At 41.1% G+C, this 20023-nt stretch overlaps 1 protein-coding gene across 1 annotated transcript in view; it reads left to right on the top strand.

Moving 5' to 3' along the window:
• LOC120833149 (leucine-rich repeat and fibronectin type-III domain-containing protein 2) overlaps positions 1-20023 on the top strand; it is an 87176-nt gene that overhangs the window by 33482 nt on the left and 33671 nt on the right. Inside the window, exon 2 of the mRNA XM_078089069.1 lies at positions 16664-16796. The gene's annotated coding sequence lies outside the window, so the exon portion shown is untranslated. The remainder of the gene's footprint in view (positions 1-16663; positions 16797-20023) is intronic.

The following is a 20023-nucleotide window of genomic DNA, read 5'->3' as shown; positions in this document are numbered from 1 at the left end:
GGCCACTTGAATAAATGACTTGAAGAGAAGCAACTGAGATAGCAGCTGCCAAATCAGATCTCACTTTAGTGGGATAATAGCATTTAGGTCCCTGGGGAAGGGAATGAGTAGGAAGGAGGTGTTATAAATTATGAATTTCCATGAGAACACATATGGATGGCGGTGTCATGCAGTAATTGGCACAGCACTTATCTACAAGTGAAACCGGCCAGAGGCCGAGTGACGCTTGCTGCAGGCGGCGGCACCATGAAGAAAACCCCGTCGTAGTGATTTGCAAAGTCAGCATGACTCAAGAGGCGAACCCAATTATCACGTCGACACGATGATGTATGATGTGGCGACCTCATTTCACAAACAGCAGGGCGGCCCGATGGTTCTGAGGTGAGAGGAACTTCCTGAGATGATGGAAGGGAGACTCAAAAATATTTGAATGCCAAAAGATTTCAAGCTCCAGACTGGTGTTGTAAATGTAGGAATTATCTCATCTTAATGCATATCGTGTGCAAAAAAGGTCACTATCAAAATTGTACCAAAATTGATTTATGTATTTCTCAGATGCAAGAGTTCACAGTCAATCGGTTAGGTAGGTTTTATTTACGTCGTATACTTCCTTGTTTATTATGACATGGATAATCGACGAAAGGATTTTAAGGGATATCTACAATATGGGTGCATTATTTTTTGTAGAAGAGATTCAGTGACTGGATCTCGCGCTCCCTTCCCTTATGGTTGTAGCTGGTTGTCATCTACGGTCCACTAACGTAACGTTTTATCTCATAATTACGACTTTCTATCCCCTTTCTTCAGTGCGGAAATGGGCTTCTATAGTTGTGTGAAGGCATCACTCGGGCCAATCCAAAGACGGGGTTTGTAACCAATCAGGTGTAGAGACCATGGTGACTGGCTCCGTCCCCTTACTGTCAAAAAGAACAGAGAGCGCATAGAAAACTCCTTCGAGCGCGAGCAGAGATTCTCCTCGCGAGCAACGAAGTTTTGCTCGCGCGAGACCGGACTTTTGCTCGCGGATGTTTGATTTATGCGAGCGCATCAACCTGAATTGGGCTCTCGAATTTTGGCGGTGATTTCCCGCCCGCCATACCCCCCCCAAAAAAACTCACCGAATCTACACGATTCACGTAGGTGACCTATTTTGGTTTCAAAAAGGCGAATTTCGCCGAAAGGTGAGGGATTTTCATGCCTGCACTATGAAAAACAAGCTCATTGATTATCTCACCTTAACTTAAAGTTAAATGTGTACACAAATAAGAGCATGTAACCTACTTAAAAAGTAGGTTGTGTTCCACCACCCTTTGCATTATAATCCAAGAACCGGTGCCTTGTGATTCAGTAACCCAATTTATTAAAGCTCTTCCCAGCCTAGCTGAATTAAAATCCCTCCTGCATCTTGTGTCGTAAGATTTTCTTCTTTTCTACAAAAGCAGACGTTTGTAGTGACAAAGCGCACACAGAGAAAAAGTCAAATCAAATCAAAAATAATTCTATGAAACGAAGAAAACTGAGAATGGGTCCGGGGCTTTGGGCACACCTGGTATTCCTACTTCTCCTTTCTCACCTCCCCTCTTTTCCTCTTGTTGCCCCCCACAGGGGAAGAAACGGACCTCGGTGCGCGCACACACACACACACACACACACACACTCACAGACGTCTCCTTGCTCCGTTTGTCTGTGAGAGGGGGAGAGACGTGAGGTTGTTTGTTTCCCGTAGGAGGAATTCAAGGTCAGAACGCACAAACACACTCTGATTCCTGAACAAATTAATAGAAGGAGGGAGCTTCTTCTTCTCCACTGCCTGCGTTTGTATTAAGAGGAGTGAAGGGAGTTGATGAGATTCCACGCACGAGTTGCTTTGCTTTCAACAACAAATAATTGGAGAATACATGAAGAATCTGTTTAATATCTAACAGAATTATAAACTCAAAACTAAATCAGGGTCCAGATGAAACATCCTTTTGCTTGCCTTGCCAACCCTTTGCTTATATCTTCTGTGTTTTTTTTCTTAAATATCAGATATCTAAATGATAATCACCAATCAGCACCTTGAAAACAAATATCGCACTGCCCCCCCCCCCCCCCCCTGAAGTCCTCACGCTGGGTAGAATATAGATTTTAATTGCTTCACCACAGATTGCCGCCTCACTGAGAAACTGGGTTAATTGCATAAGCAGAGAGAGTCAGTCGCGACCTTCGCTGAAAGCCGGAAGCTACAGCGACTGGCACAGCCATGAAGGGAGAGAGAAAAAAGGTGTCTGCTGGTTTTATATGAATGTTGACATCTGTATTAAGAAGTTTTTAAACTGTCAGGCCCTCAAACTCGTCTTGACACGATGCTGTGTTTCCTGTGTGATTCCTTGACGTATGTGTGTCGGCGGCGGGGCATTTGGGCTGTTTGGAGTTTTTCAGTGCTGCAATCTCACTACATAATTTGATTTATCAAAGCAGCTCGAAGGAACGGAAAGTTAACTTAGAAAGTCCAAAATAATAAGAGCTATCCTCTTTAACACCGTGTATTTGTGCAGTGGAAGGATGTAAGGATTAACTCCCGTTCCTGGTTGAACAATCCCCTTTAATTGTAATGTTTTTAGACATGTGTGCATCCGCAATGACTTGGCTGAGTGTCATTTAGGAAAACAACGCAAGCACATTTCAGGTATTCTTTGACTTGAGAAGCTTTCAATACTACTTGGTCCCCTTCAATTGTCGTCCTGACTGAATTTACCCCTAATAAGCGTCATTTTGAAAAATAGGGGAACACACAGATTTGGTGAGAAACTTAATGAATACAAGGGTTTTATTTTTAGATTATTTTTTCTTTTAGTCACATTACAAGACAATGATCAAGTGAAATGAAAACATTTTAATTTTAAGTCGATTCACATCTATTCGGGAGGTTTTGGCTTTGTGCCCTTATTTAAACAGGAATCATTAGACAATTGGAGGAATCAATAATGGAATCTTCTCTATAAAATTGGATCAAGTCCATTCCCCATCCATCTCTCCATCTGACTGATGATACCCCCTCATTCCTGCTTCGCCGCACGGCCAATGTGAACAGCTCTCGAAGAGCCAATGATAGCCGTAGATGAGGTCAGGGCCTCCCGTCAGAGAAGGATGCCCGGCCTACAGTCCTTGTAGAATTTTGCCACATGGCCTCGCTAGCTGAGGATAATAACACCAGTTTTGGGAATCCTGTGTCACTGTGAAGGACACGCAGGGGTCAGGTGAAAACACACGCTGTTCTTTTCGTTTCACTGGCAGGGAAATTGTTTAAATATGTGAGAAAGGGTATTGCCCTTGTAGAGGATTTGATGTCATCATACATGATGATTTGCCGCGAATAATCAAAACAGATTCTTGCTCTTGGAACTGAAGTCGATTGAAAATGTGAAATAATCGGGATAGGAAAGACAAAGAAGAGGCAAACGTTGCAAAATATATAAAGTCTTCATCAGTAGCCGGTAGATTTTAGTCACATTAAAGTGCGGTCTCAAGTTTGTTGACAGCAATGTGAGGCGGTATTGGTGCGGACACAAAGCAGCAGTTATTGTTTAAGCTTGTTGTAAAGATTAGCAAGCTATGTTACTACAGAGTAAAGCAATGTTTGGTCTCGACTTTGAGATCCACCGCCCACAAATCAAAGCTACCTTCAGAAAGCAGATTTTAAATGTCATCTCTACAAGCTCACGTTGCCCAATTTAATAATCATTTTTAACAGTCTTGAAGGCAACGCCGACATTCTTTTCACCTTCAGAGTCTGTGTTTGTAAAAAGTGTTATATATTTCTTCTTATATCTCATATCTGTTCATATCTTACAAAAAAATGAATCCTCAATTAGTGTTTTTCAGTCTTATTTTTAGGGAACAAAAGTACTTGGTTGAGTTTAGGGAAAGCTCTTGGTTTGAGTTGAAATATTTACAGAAGTGGTGCCACTTAAAATCTCAACTTTAGGGTCTATCATGTGATGCCTGGGGGCCCAAAAAATGTGAACTATGTTCTACGTACTACTATGTAAAGATTAGGACAAGACGACTTTAAACTAGGGGATCATTTTTTTGAGTGAAATCAATTCCCCAATGCGAACAATTGAATAACCCCTATTTCCAACATTTGGTATATATTTTGAAAAATCACTGCAGAATTTTTAATTGATTAATGAATATCTACAATATTAGTAGATCAATAATGTATTCTGAAGGGAAAAATCCAAATCCTGCTGCTTTCTGTGCATCCAGAAACCTTAAATTTAACACTCATGACTTATTGATGTGACAAATACAGATGTTCCATTAGCTTACTGCCACACACACTCCATCTTCCATACCATGAATATTAATAGTAGGTAATGGAGTATTGATGTGATCTCAATATGTCACTCAGCATATCGAGAGTGAAGTCTAGCTCTCTGTGGACTGATTGTATTACGTTTTAATAAGATGGATTTAATCACACGGGGGTTTGGACTTTTTCATGAGGAATCTTTAAATTAAGCTTTCTGCATAAGTGAACACATAGATTGGCAATTACAGCATTTTGGTATTCAACACTTTTAAATCACAGTCCGCCATTTAACAGGCAGTCATTTTGTTGATTCCCAGTTAAATTAAAGAGTTGTCTATTCAGCTAATTCAAGGAGCATCAATCATTTGATTGCTACTGAGAGGCTGATGTGTTGTTGGACTTTTTTAAAGTGGGTTTTAGGATGAGTGAGGGATGGGGAATGAAAGGCGCCCTGACATTTGGTTCGGTTTAATCATTATTTGCAGCATTATTTGCACTTTCTGTGGATAGCCTGGTCACCTCAAAGTTTCATCCACGAAACAACATAGGCAGTTACGCTCCGAAACACACTCTGTCCGATGACGATTACTTTTGTCTGCGACGTATTATTGTTCCGAATTAAACATACCGCCCATAGGCCCGCTTAAGCAGGAGTGTGGTGTGATGGATGGGTCTAACAAACGCAGGACTTTCACCCAGGAGACCGCTGTGTGTGTCGATGAAGCAAAGCCTGCAGGCTGGTTTCATCTGGATACAGATGCTACTCCCGCATGGAAAGCAGCAACACGATTCCAACACATGCGCTGTCAGTATTCCGCTCCTTTTCTGCCACACTGCTCACTTGAAAGGTAACATCTCCACTTGCTGCTGGTACTGCTGTCACTTCATACCCCTCCCCCCCAACTGTAGAATCTCCTAGGCGGCAAAGTTAGTACCATCAATCAATACGCCCTGATATGCCAAGCTTGTTTCCTTTTGGAAATTGACAGGGTCAAAGCCTCACCATTAACCGTGTCACATAACGGGGACGTACCGTAAAGTACTGGACATGACAGTATTACGGGGACTTCAGACGTTGGGCTACTGTTGGTCACTATTACTTTTCTCTCTGTGTCTGTGTTTATCAGTCACATAAAGCAGCTGTTTATAGGGAGTGCAATCTTGCTTCAATGCACAGCTGAACAAAACGCATAACCAATTTTACGAGAGGCAAAGATAAATAGCCCTGCTGGGCACATGACATGCTGTAATGGAAGTGATGTGCCATCGTTTACATCTTTTTTTGGGAAAGCACAGACGCATTGTTCCCTTTGCAGATATATTTTGACTGTGGGCGTGCTTGGAAGCCTTTGGTGACAGATCTTTGAGAAAAGACAAAAAGAAGGGGGAGCAATGTGATGCGCTTTAAACATAACTCAAAACAAATTGAGTTCAAAGAAGTAAAAGCAAACTTGACAGTCAAACAAAATCTGCTTCATCCCACAGTCGTGCAGATTATATTTAAAAAATAAAAACTGGCTGATGAAACTGAAGCAGCAGAGCTTCTGTGCTGAAAAATGAATGTTGTTTTTTGGCCTCTTCTGACTGAGCTTTGATCAGAAAATATCTGAATGGTGAGATACTCTGAATAGCTCAGCCTCCTACTGCAGCTGTTTTTATGAACTTGTCCTAAAACTGTCATCCTGGATGATGAACGGACAGACATACCCTTCAAGGGTGTAGAATGTGGGATCGCGTCAAAACCTCAAACCCTCAAAAATCCCTTAATGGACTAAGTGCTAAACGTTTGAGTCGTGCTCACCTGCAGGCTGCAAGTAGGATTTTTTCCTTGAGGAAATGCAGTCCAGCAGATGTCTCAGGTGATGTTTGCATGAGTTAACCATCCAACCCGTTAGCTGGGAGCAAGAACTTGTCATGAACAAACAAGAGCTTCAAAAGCTTCTGATGGGTTGTGATTTTATAATATGCTGTTGTGCATACTTTTGTATACTGAACAATTGCGTTGGCTGTAGATACACACATGTTTGATAATGTAAATCAGATCAGAGGACATATTGTAAGAAGACAACCAAAAAAGAATGCAGTTGGGCCACCCATCAACATCAATTCATGTCAGCTGTGACGACGGCAAGCAAAGTAGCTCCCCGTCACCCAGAAGAAGACATTTTTCTCCAAAAAATTGCAGGCTACAAGGTTTCTGATAACATTTAAAATGTATGTTTACCAGGTTGCCAAGAAGAAATCTTATCAAATCCTATTTAAATGATCGCTACGATAATATGAAAGATATCAAACAGTCTAATATTAATCTGCAATTTCAGTACAGTCAGCTCATTAATATAAATTTTAATGTAAATTCCACCAAAAAAGCAAAGTGATTAGATGAACATGGGAGAACTCTGTTATTCCGGCATAATTAGTCAAACTTTTTAGTAATTATCACCCAAGACTTGTTTTGTCAGGGTCTTAAATTGTTTGGCGCTGACATATTTCACATTTTAAACAGCAGGAAAGTAATTTCACAGAAAAGTCCTGGTTGCTCCGTGATTAGGCTCAGTGTCACGCTTAACGCCCTCGCATAAAAGCTTTGTGTTGTCATGGAGAAGTGGTATTCAATCTCATTTCAATTCATGAATGCCCTTTACACGCATTTCATTTATGACTTTTTTTTCCAGTTTTAATAGAATATCTTGTTATAAAGAAACACACAAAGCCACAGGAGAAGATGTGTGGAACGGTACAAAACTAGAACCAGTTATTAGTTATTGCAAAACTGGTATCTCTGACGAGCAAGATTAACATGAGTCACAACACACACACAGACCACGGATGGATGCATTTCAGTTGGCGATCACTCAAGCCGCCATTCTATCAAATAGTCTAACAGAATGTGAAATTGGGTCTGAAAAATCAGACATCTGGAAGCTAAACTTATTTTTCAACTCATAGTCGTAGTCTGCCTTGATTAGAAAGTATTGATTGAGAACAAGAAGGGGGGGCAGGGCTATTTTCTGTTAGTCATGGAGACAAACAACCGAGCACTGCTCCACAAACCCTCAAGGTCAAAATCTAGTTTTAACACCTGTAGTTTCTTTCTAATCCATTTAACCATTTAAAATTTCACGGCCTTGTGTCTTTTAGATCGAGTCCTCCGTGACTTTCATGGAGGGTGAAACCACGGGAGTTAGAGAGCGTTTAGGTCTTTGATGAACCAATATGATCCTATATTTCTTCTGCTACTCCTGTATTGGATCTATGCTTTCTCACGACAATCCCATTCCTGTTATACAAAGAAAAATGCATTCTGAAATTATATAATAAATGAATCAATTGGGAAATAAAAAGTGAAGGAAAAGTAATTAATACATAAAACGCATTTTACGTCAGTTAAAATAAAGGCCAAAAAAATTAAGACCTTACACGGCAACCATTTCCAGGATTAAATATTCAGAAGAAGGCTGTGTGTAAATTGTAAAATAATTGTTCAACCATTTTTTGAGCTTGCATTTATGGTTTATTAACGGCTGCTATTCAGGATTACATTTTTTAATTGCTTGAAGTGGCTAATACACAAGGCAACACTTACAGCTCACATGTAATCTAATCACTGCATTTCCACTTAATCTAATCTGAAATGCAGATTAGATTAAGTGGAAAGATTTTTAGATCTCTTCTCTTTCAGCTTCAATAAAACCTTTTCAATATTTACATGCATATTCCCATATTAGTCAAACTCTTTGTGCAAGTTTTCGCTTTGGTAGTAATCTGCTTTTTATAGCAGAAATTCATGAATTCCTTTTTACCTGAATTAAGCTCTTCATGAATGCGGCAAGGAGAAGCGCAATTAATCCAAAGTGTGGGCGTACACTGACATTTCATGCTGTCTTGGGAACATTTTCAGCCAAATAGCTTCATGGGGATTTTGTAATGATAATAACACTCATTTGGTTTAATTACAGTGCATGTAAATATTGTTTTATCAGAAAAGGAGTTACAAGCTGTTACAGCATTAACCTGAAATCAGTTTAATGATGCCCAATAATTAACAACAGCTAAAGCTCAGAAACGCCAGGTGACAGTCTGCAAAAGGCAGACTCCTTATACATCTCAGGCACTGTCGGAGATCTCAATGGAGGCACAGTGACACGTCTGATGCAAAGTATAACTCGTATGGGGTTGAAGACTAAATGCTGACATTGAATTGACAATGACGTTCTTGCCCTCACCAATTGGCATATGGACGACAGTAAGAACACCTGTCTTAACTTTATCCTTAATTGAGAATAACATTGATCTGCAAATAATGACTAAAAATTAATTAGCAAATACATTCTGAGAAAAAACCTCAGGTCTCTTTTTGGTACGCAAGTCCACTGATGTCCACGAATGTGCTTCCCTCCAACTGATGACATATATGGTACTGTCAGACAACAACACACACATCATGCAAATGTGGAGCCATTTTTCATTTGCCGCATCACAGCACCCTATAGAGTCAGCCGCTGCACGTCTCTCTGGGGTCCAGCTGCTTGTTGCCGTGAGCAGCTGGTTTCCAGCGGCCCCGTGGAATGTTGTCAGGAAACAAATCAGTATTTCATCATAAAGGGAAACAAGAGCCATTCAGTCATACTTCGCTGTAAATATTTTATGCGTGTTTAGAGAAGTTTAACATACGTGACACACAGAGCAGCAGTGCCGCTCAAATATTTTTCAAAGTAGTAAATAACCGACATCTGTACATCTGTCCAACTCTTGTTTTCACTTCTCCTGTGTTTGATACTTTCAATCCATTCTTGATTCGTCATTCACATAACATAAGTAAATGTTACCTTATCTTCTAATATTCTCAAACTAGAGGTCCGTGGGGGGGGATCATGAGATGATAACCGGGTAGGAGAATAAATTATCCTGTTATTAACAAACACATTGACACAATTCTTTGTCTTGTCCCAGGTTGAAAGCCCACTGCTGGGTATTTGATTTCAAAAATATTTTTGGACGTGTAACAACACTTGCTTGCTGTTGTGAAAGAAATCTTCTTTCCTTCACCTTAAACGATCGGTATAAAAACAATTTTCCATCTACTACACAATTACGCACACGGTTCCTCTGTGTTCTGCTTTGTTCTGCTGTGTTCTGCGGCCGGTCACATCGCAGCAGAGTAAGTGGCAGAGAGAACAGGTGGACAGCTGGTTCAGGACTTGTGCGTTCTCTGTTGTTGGACGTGGTTGATGAGGTTGTTATGGGGTAAACCTGAATGCCTACTCTTCCTAAGCTAAGAGCTGCCAATTTGAGAAACCAAGTTATTAAATCTTTTGACATACTTTAAATTAGAACCACAGTTTAATAATTAAGGGACAGTGTGTAGAATTTTGTAGCATCTAAAAGTTGAGGTTTCAGATTGGAGCTCAGATCACCTCCACTTATTCAAAGCTAAACAGAAGAAATCAATTATGAATACCCTTATATTATTAGTTTATATTGTATCAGATATACATGTGTACGGTCCATCTTAGTCTCAGACGAAAAAAAGATTTCCCAGTTGGTATAAACTCTTTCAACATGTTCAGCCACCGCCAACACAAAGAAGAAGCAGAAGTTGAGGGTTGAATAGGATACGGGGGAGTTTTTTAAACCTCTGTAGTACTGTTCAGTGAGGTGTTTCTTACATGTCTGACAGGAAGCATAGTCTGGCTGGCTGTCACTCATTTAGCAGTCAACATCAGGCGTTTGCAACTTCAATTACGAGTTAAAACACCTTTTTTAATTATCAATTGCCGTGGCTGATGAATGGCCCAATACTTTTGATAATTACAGTCTCCGTCCTGACGACGAATGCATCAGCTCTTAGTGTTGTGTGCACCCGGCCTTACGAGGGTGAACAGTGGGTGTCCAGACTGGAAATAGAGCAGTTGAGGTTATTTGTTATAAACGGAGGTTGAGAGGCGAGGGGGCGAAAACAAACTCAAAAGGTTCACGGGGATGGCCGTGGGCGCCAGGGGGCCCCGCCGGACTCTTCCTGGGGTGAGAGACAGCGCAGGTAATCCTCTTCAGGGATACACAGGCAGGCTGCAAGCCTCTTACCTTGCGGCTGGTTTGCACAACGTCTGGTGCTCACTCCTCTTTCGCTCAAGATCGTCTCCCCCCTCTTTGTCTTCTGGTTGATGTTTAAAAAGGTTCCTGATTTCCTGTTTAATTCACTCAACCTGTGAGGGACAACCAGAGAGACATTGCCGGGGGGGGGGTGGGGTCCCCTATGTGAATCCTCCTCTTGGTGGCCCTCGCCTGGCTGTACCACCCCATGTGGGGCACTGCTCGCCGGCTCGGCCGTCGCAGTGTGCAGGATGTTCTAAAATGTCTGAATGTTGGGAATATACCATGTTTTTAGCCCAAAGTTAAGCTGTTCTTTTAGGTAATAATTCGATATAATTAATCAAATATTGTTTTTGACATGTGCATATCACACCCCTGCTCATGCAGTGTTCATTTGTTGGCGTAAACTAAGCTGTGTGCTATGAGTGGAACTGACCATGTTTACCATGTTTTCATACTGCGTAGGGTAACCTTCTAAAATTCCATCCTTTGTCATCAAGGACCGACCCCCTTCTCTGGGAGAGCAGTGTCACCGTGGCAACGCCACCCACGTAAAATTGTCCTTCGTTGAGATCAATGTACTTCAGGGTCCTGGTCCAACAAAACAAATGTTTTGAGGAGGACTGGCATTAAAGTAATTTACAGTGTTCTGCAGCATGCAAGTATTGCTTTGTGTATTTGGGGGTAGATATAAAAAGATGAACTGATGTTGTATTGGGCGGTTTTTGCAAAGTCTGTTTTTGGATGTATTGCAGTGAGCTGACAGTACCATATACATCCTGCAGATAAACATTGAGCCTGGGGTTGGGGCCTCTGTGTAAGCCTAATCCCCAAGACAGATTTTACATCAACAACATTTCGGAATTTAAAATGCATTAATACCTCTGCAGACAAAATGCAACACTCCACCCCACCCTGTGTACTTGAAAATATTTCAGTTTTTGTTCAGCACCAGAGGGCTCAACTAAATTACTGTATGCAGCTTCATCATATACCTTGAATGCAAATTAGACTATAAATACTCCTGACTAATCTCTTAGACGCATCACCCGGTCTCTATGTTAAACAGTGTGCTTTGACACACCGCGGCTCTCTCACGGTGTCACGGCTCTTTGCTACGTTCCACTTTTATGCTGCTGTGACAAAGTTTATTTTCTTTCATGCAGTGTCTGGACTTCAGCCCTGCAAAGCTGGTGGCTACGGATCTTATTTTTGCAAAAGACGTTGAGGTAGAGATAAGAGAAAAAGTGGACATCTTTAACTCTAAAATCTGTAAGAATATTAGTTTGTCATCTTTTGTGGTTTTTGCCCGTGTCCATTTCACGATAGGACTTGAACATAGAATTAGCCATAAAGTTTGCTCTATTCAAATTTGAAATGTAGACACCAAGGAATGATAGATATACAGGTCCAGAAAATCTTTCCAAGACATAGAGATCGATCATCTATTATAAGTGTATAATTATTCAATATTTTCAGATATGAAGTATCTGACCTTGTGTTATCATCTGGCATACCAGCAACACACTGATCTGGCGGGAAGCTTTGTGGTGAGACTGCTTGCAACTTTGAAAGCACCGTGAAAACGAGTAATTGGATGGTGATTTGAGCCTCTGTGCTCACTAATTCCTCTCAGAGCAGATTTTCCTCACACACAGATGAATTATGAAGCAGAGGCCTAGCAAAGCATTTTACAAGCTGTGGCTGTCGATGATGCTGCACAACTAAAGATAGAGCCGGCAACAGGTCAGGTTCGCCTCCCCTGCACAAAGCCCAGCGTGGTGAAAAAACACAGTAGGTTTTACAAAGCGGAGTTAACCCATTAAGCAGAACACACCGTTCGAAACGTTAAGAGTGTTGGCTACAATCTTCACATACCAGTTTGAAAATTCTTCAAACACAACTCAAAATATGCAAATTAGTCCAGATAATTTGTATACGGCGGTTATGTACACTTTTTTCATCAAAGCTAGCAACGTGGCACTGTATCGCTATCTGCTATCCCACGACGAGTATAAAGACGGGTGTAAAGACAATATCTGGACGCCCCTTTAGCGCTGCTGACGCAGTTTGTTGCCACCGGCTAAACCGTTGCCATGTTGCGAGCCATAGAGAGAAGAATATAAATGCTCTCAATCTTGTACACAGCACCATTACATCTGCAGAGGAGGATAAAGAAATTGAGTCTCTGCCTCTATATTTCTAATTACTGGCTTGAGAATTGAGAACAATGAGAACAATGAGAATTTTAATTGTGCAAGAAATTAAAAAGCCACTAGCTTGATGTCCGCACACAGTCTGTCTTTAGAGTAATGTTGCAGACTACACACGTCACGACAGTATATGGTGACTTTAGGGAGCTACTCCTTTGATAGTATCATTCATTAGCATTCAAAAGGGACAGCCCCAGTGTGACCACACAATGTTGGGATCAAAACATTGTCCAAAGCGGGGCAGGGAGATGTGCACAGCAATCCTTCTGACCTTGAGTCTTTGAAGTGCCTCATTTGCAGCACTGGTGTCATGTGCAAATCCCCCCGGATAGATAATGTCACAGGTACACTCAGCAAGCTGTCATGTTATTATGACAGGTGTGTTTGCCGAGAGAGATTAGATCTGATTCAGAACGACAGTACAGCAACTCTTTGAAGATCCACATCATGCTGCTAATGATGGCAGGAAACGTGTGTATGTGTGTTTAGGTTGTGCGCAGGCTTGTGAAAGACGAGACAAAGTCAATGGAAGCTCTGAGGACTTAGGGATTTCCTCACCCATTGCTGCCTAATGCAAGTATACCACCGACTAATAAGGGCCTGATGACTCATTCTGTGATTTTTATTTCTACTGTGTTCAATATAAAGAGGTACTTCTGAAGATTTTGCAAGTCAAATTCAATTTAGTAAACATGGTAGTACTTCTTATCCTGGGAAAACAGTTTTCCAATATCATATAGTTATGGAGCTTTGTCTAAAGCTAAACTAAAGCCATCATGTAGAAATGCAAAAGAGTATCCAATGCTTTGGTTCATGCCCAAATATGCACTAACAAGACATTCAGCCTCAGCTTTTAATTGTGTTAATTAAATAAATCAATTAATTTGTGCTAATTCCCTCATCTTAGCCCGTAAACACATTAAATTAAGATAATGAACATGATTCAACATATATTATATCCCGTAGATGAATTGCCCTTAACAGTAAATTGCCCTTGCTTTCAGAAAATAATTTGTTTCATTCATGAAAATACTGAAAACTTATGTGTATTGTTTTGGTTTTCTTTTCTCAAAATATTTTGGTAATGATATACTTGAATATATTGCTGACTGAAGACTGATGATGCAAATTGTCTTTTTTTTTCATCAGTCAAATGATGAGGTTTTTTGAATGCATGTTGTACTCATTGACTGACATGCAATAAGTAAATACAATGTAATTCTAGAGGAACACAACTTCAGGCTTTGGTTTGGAATCAGATATACAATAAGATTTAGATCTATCATCATCTGAAGCGCTATCAGCGGTGTCCCGACTGATGTTCCCATACTGACTCGGTTTCCTTTATGCAATCAAGCTCCTAACAGCAGGGAGTTGGTTGTGTGAGCCTGCTCATAATAAACTTGTGCTATAACCGCACACTTAAATTATTTGTTGGTGCCCTCACTCCGCCTTGATTGACCCTTTAAAGAGTACATAAATGGCAGCGTGCATTCCTGATTTATTGCTCTTATGCGGCTTACTTTGAACGAAGCGTTCAAAGACCCTGCAGCTTAATTAATTACCTATTAGGCACCCGGTATCTCTCGTCTTATTTGAGGTATTTGACATTCACGAACATGCAGACGCAGCTTGTTTTACATAAAGAAACAGCCATGACAGAAGCATTGTAGCATTTAGAGCGGGAAATAAAACAGATGAATGATGTTCCGTCAACACCAAAGTACGCAGTCCTTGACTAACATGTTGGAGGTCTCCCTTCGCCACGTGTAACATTCACCGTCACGCACTTAGTAAATCCTTTTTCCATTGTTTTGCTCTGTTACGTCAAACGTAATATATAGTGGCAGCTACTTGACGACCCCCGGGACACGGAGCAGCAGCCACGTCTCATTTACAGAGGCGTGAAATTAAATGTCGGAATTCTGGTTGGAGTTCTTTTTTACGGCTTGAGCCCGTTTGCACTCAAACAATCGGAAGCCCACCACAAGGCTGAGTGGGCGCGCCGGGCTGCTGTAGGTGGAGGCTCTGCATGCAGGCATCCGGAATCTCGTTAAGCACATTGTGTTACCGGAATCAAAAGCAGAGGTGTTCTTGGCGGAGGACAACCGACACAGCCGAGGAAGTCGGGGGGAAATCTCCACGGCTTAGTTACACCCCGCATCGCAGAGAGAGCTTGTCAATGGGATTTTGGGAGCACATTCTGCAGCTTGTCACATACAGAGGAAGAATTAACATGACATAACAACTGCAATGGTTTGTAAGGGAGAACAACATTTTGTGTGTAAGTGTATTCTAATTTAACAGAATACAACCTCAGGAAATGTCAAATATTGTGCCAGTTTTGGTCGTCTTAAACCTATTATTCTTAACTCGTCAAACTATGGCGCTCCAGGTTGTCCTAATATCAGTTTTGTACTTGTCATGAATACACTCTCAAAAAAGAAGTATTTCGATTAAATTAGTATTTGACTTTATGCACTGAACCTAATTTGATGAGGTTTACCAAAGGATTTGTGTACAAGCATGTGGGTTAAAGTAAGTCTATTTAATATGTAAATGTAATATTTAGCCTTTCAGTCAGGAAGACAATACTTTTGAATGATTAGACCCATCTGTTTATTTCTCATATCCTGCCACACACCCCTCTCAATAATGCTCACTCACTGCTGTCATTGTTTGGGGCTGTCAATCATGATAACAGCTGTTCTGATTAGATGGTCTCTTATATGCAATAATAGATGACATAATTACATGATGCTTATTATATTACTGCACCCCAGTGCAAACTCCATGCATTCAAAGATCATCGTTGTTTGCCTTTCGTCATTTATGTTGCTTACTGACTTTTAAGTAAATGTCCCAGTTACTATATAAAGTACACAGTTTTATGCAAACCACTTTCATTTGAAATACCAAAGAAACCGTGCCAATGGAAATTTAAATTTAGAATATTTTCTTTTGTGTGCTGGGTTTAACTTCATTTTCTGCCAGTATGTGTTTCCAACCCTTGAGATTGTCTGCCTTGCCCCTGATTGTTTCCTCCTGTGTCCAATCACCAGCACCTCCCCAACGTGTTTGAACCATGTGTGTGCCTTGTCTATGTTGACAGTTTGCCTGGTTTGCCTTGTCTTGCTGGTGGCCGTATTGCACTCGCAAACAGCAGATTAATTTCATAATTTTGCTCAAAACGGCAGAAGATATTTATGATTCACACACTTTGATAACTTGGTGGGTTTTTACATCTCAATTCGTCATGGTTTGTCTGAGAGAAATGTAAAAAGGTATCTCTGGATTTAGTGTGATCTCGGATAGCGGTTTGCCGCATTGTTTTAAGTACCGTATTTTCCGCTCTATAAGGCACACTTAAAAGCCTTTAATTTTCTCAAAAAACAACACTGGTTGTACAAGGCGGTCAAGGCGCTCTGCCAAACATGCCAAAGCTGTTTGACTGCAGTATTTTATGCGCCTTATAATCCGGTGCGCCGTATAGTGCGGAAATTACGGTATTAGCTTTTAAACAATTGTTCAACTTTTACACCGCTGAGTGCACAATTTCTGGACTATTTGCATAGGATGTTTTGATCTTGAAATACTTGTTTGAGTTGTGTCTTGATCATTTTCAAAAGGATTGATGGGGATTATAGCCGAGACGCTATCACTTCAAAAGGGGGTGAAGCATTTATATATTTGTTCGTGCTGAATACACAATATTCCTGTTGGAAGTTGGATTTTGCGGAGTTTGGAGTTCTTTAGGGCACCCCTCGGGTATAACTAAAAAGCTCACGGAGAAAAAGATTAGATGTCTGAAGGAAGGTGCGTCAAAATATCTTGATGGACTCTTTTTGTCATTTAAATGTCCTGTTCTTCTTTATACAATGCCGTGAGTTGAATTGAAGTTGTTGCAGTGTTTTTTGCAGGAGCAGGGCTAGTTTTCCCCATTGGGATTAGTAAAGTAATTCTTTATTTTCTTTCCCATGACTTTTCAAATGTGATTGAGAATTCAACAGGCATCGCTTCCTTTTACAAATCTGTCTCACTCTGCCTCCTTTTCTTTCAGGTGGCCTGAGTGAGTGACTGAGACAAATGTAACTGACTATCAAGACGAGGCATTGTATGATTTGGACGCCGCCGTCTTGACATGACTCACTATGTGTTTGGATACCTGATCAGGCCAAACTGATCCGATCACTGTGAGTACCAGTACACAAAGTGAACCTGTTCTCTAATGTATTCCTTTTGTGAATTAAACATGTTGTGTTTGACACCACATATAAGCATATTAGCTATTTGTTGGTTGCACTCGTCGCTCAGGGCTTTCACATCCACTTAACTGGGTGAAAGTCGGCTTTTAGCTCAATCCCATTGACATATTTTAAGTATTCCCCTCTGGGGGCAGGACACTCGTGGTCTTGGTGGTGGTGAAGAGTTGATCTGAGATCTGAATGATGGGCTGTGGGGACTAATGAAATTTGGTTTCAGGGGTAGAAAAAATGATAAAGAGGTCGATTAAGTAATGCCAAGGAGGCGCCATACTACGGGCAAACAAAAAAAAAACAGACCTCGGTGATTGAAAGTGCTATCTACCTGGCTAATTGGGTTAATTTCACCACCCCAAAATAGTTTTGATACGCCCTAATGGTGTTTTCTCACTGAAACTGATGCGAAACTCTTCTAAAGACAAAAATTGCAGAATATTACGTACACGCAAGGCAACCACTAACTGTAATATTATGAAATCTAGGGCGAGGAAACTAGACAGAGACCTCTTCCCTCAACAACATCTTTGCGATCATCATCCCATGAGATAAAACACCGCAATAAGACTTCACCCAGATTTCAGATCAGTATCTATGTACTATCTGTGTGTGTGTGTACTAGTCTGCTCGTTCACTGACAAGGAAATGTCATCTGTAAAACTCATGAATAATTCTCTTTCCAGGAGTCTAATTGTGTTGTATGCATGTCGTGTTTTTTACACCCCAGACCAAGCTTAGTTAATTACATCTACACGCTAAAGGAAAGACGGAAAGTTGATCCAAATACGGCTGCACAGTAAAGCCATATTTCTAGTCTCTCACTTACCATTCCAGAAAACATACAACGCAGATTTTATCCAGGGATTTTTGGAGCCTGACCCATACTTTGGACTGAAAGTTGAGACATTTCATACCATGGCTGTATCTTTTACAAGTCAATTGAGTATCGTAACAATTGTTATGAAATTAATATAATGGAATTATCTTAATCAGATTTGCTTTTGGGGCTGAATTTATTTGTTGTGTTCAACTTAAAACTGTCTGGACAGTGTTAACCCTTGAGGCAGACACAAGAGGTATTTAGAGACACGAGCCTGTGAGAACACAATCCTAATATAAAAAGAATAACCGCTTCCTTTTACATTTCAAAATTCCACGCTGTATAGGTTAATGACATTATTTTTCTGCTTTAGCATTCGCCTGGTTTGACCAATATCTTTATGTGGATGTTAGCTAACTTCTGATATGGTTGTGCAACATATTAAAGAAGCATTTCAGTACATTTATCAATCTTCTCTCTACTGTTCCACAACATTTTTCAGTTCACTGTTTTTCAGGGTAAATTTATTTTTCATAAATTAACAAGCTTGCTTAGCGGAGCTAGCTAGTGCGAATATAATATCAGGCCTGTTTGGTAGAGTGGCCAGACGGAAGCCACTCCTCAGTAAAAAGCACATGACAGCCCGCCTGGAGTTTGCAAAAAAGCACCTGAAGGACTCTCAGACCATGAGAAACAAAATTCTCTGGTCTGATGAAACAAAGATTGAACTCTTTGGCCTGAATGCCAAGCGTCATGTCTGGAGGAAACCAGGCACTGCTCATCACCTGGCCAATACCATCCCTACAGTGAAGCATGGTGGTGGCAGCATCATGCTGTGGGGATGTTTTTCAGCGGGAGGAACTGGGAGACTAGTCAGGATTCAGGGAAAGATGAATGCAGCATTGTACAGAGACCTCCTCGATGAAAACATGCTCCAAAGGGCTCTGGACCTCAGACTGGGGCGACGGTTCATCTTCCAACAGGACAACGACCCGAAGCACACAGCCAAGATAACAAAGGTCTTCGGCACAACTCTGTGAATGTCCTTGAGTGGCCCAGCCAGAGCCCTGACTTGAACCCAATTGAACATCTCTGGAGAGATTTAAAAATGGCTGTGCATAGACGCTTCCCATCCAACCTGATGGAACTTGAGAGGTTCTGCAAAGAAGAATGGGAGAAACTGCTCAGAAATAGGTGTGCCACGCTTGTGGAATCATACCCAAGAAGACTTGAGGCTGTAATTGCTGCCAAAAGTGCTTCAACAAAGTATTGAGCAAAAGCTGTGAATACTTATTTACATGTTATGTTTTCGTTCTTTATTTTTAACAGATTTGCAAAAATTTGCAAAAACAGTTTTCACTTTGTCATTGGTTGTTGTGTGTAGAATGTTGAGGAAAATAATGAATTTAATCCATTTTGGAATAAGGCTGTAACATAACAAAATGTGGAAAAAGTGAAGCGCTGTGAATACTTTCCGGATGCAGTGTAAAATTCAGTCATATAATGCTTGTGCTGGAAAAAATAACTCACCATTTGCAAGGCTGAGAAGACATGTCACAATCGCTGAATCACAAGGAATTCCCTTCCTGTCCCAAATCAATTGGATATCAAAAGGAGGATAGCAAGTTAATACTGCGATCTATTGATTGCGCTTGTCAGCTTTTACAATCTGCTTCATCTCTCGGCCTGCACTCCCTCTGTCTCGTTTAAGGTTTTCCTGGGAGCCGAGGTGAGCCTGTCCTCTACCTGACAATCCGTCGGCCATCCAGCCGGTCGCTGCTCCAAGTCATCGGCGCCTCTCTTATACCTGCGCACAAGAGCCCCGTCACGGTTCACTAATTCCCCTCATTAAGAAGGGACCTCACAGCTCTCTGTTACTGTACATCCATTCCCACATGACTTATACCACCTTACTCCAGGCTTTCATCTTTGGCAGCACGTGCATGTTCCATGAATTTGCCATGTGCATAAGAGTATGCGTGTCATGTATTTGATGTCTCTGTCAGCACCGGATAGCACGTGGCAAGGCAGCTTCATCTTGGTGGTGGAGGGTATATTTTATGCAATTGCACTTGTTGTGAACTTGTATCTTACATGGATCTCTTATCTTATTGTTATGCCTCCAGGCTGGGTTGCCAAAGTATCTGTCTTTTCACACCTCCGTACCTACCCATGGACATAAACTGCCACATGACTGGTTGGCAGTGGCAAACAACCATGTACAATTGGTGTATTAACCAAAACGCCGGCTGAGGTGCCTTTCTTTTGCACTACGGTTGATAGTGTCTATATCCCTTTCAAGTTCATGACCAGATTTAGGGATATTTACATATGGTTGCAT

The sequence above is a fragment of the Gasterosteus aculeatus genome, chromosome 15 (genome assembly GCF_964276395.1).
Source record: "Gasterosteus aculeatus chromosome 15, fGasAcu3.hap1.1, whole genome shotgun sequence".
NCBI lineage: Eukaryota > Metazoa > Chordata > Actinopteri > Perciformes > Gasterosteidae > Gasterosteus > Gasterosteus aculeatus.
Note: the sequence above shows the minus strand (reverse complement) of the source record. Positions and strands in the feature narration are given on the sequence as shown.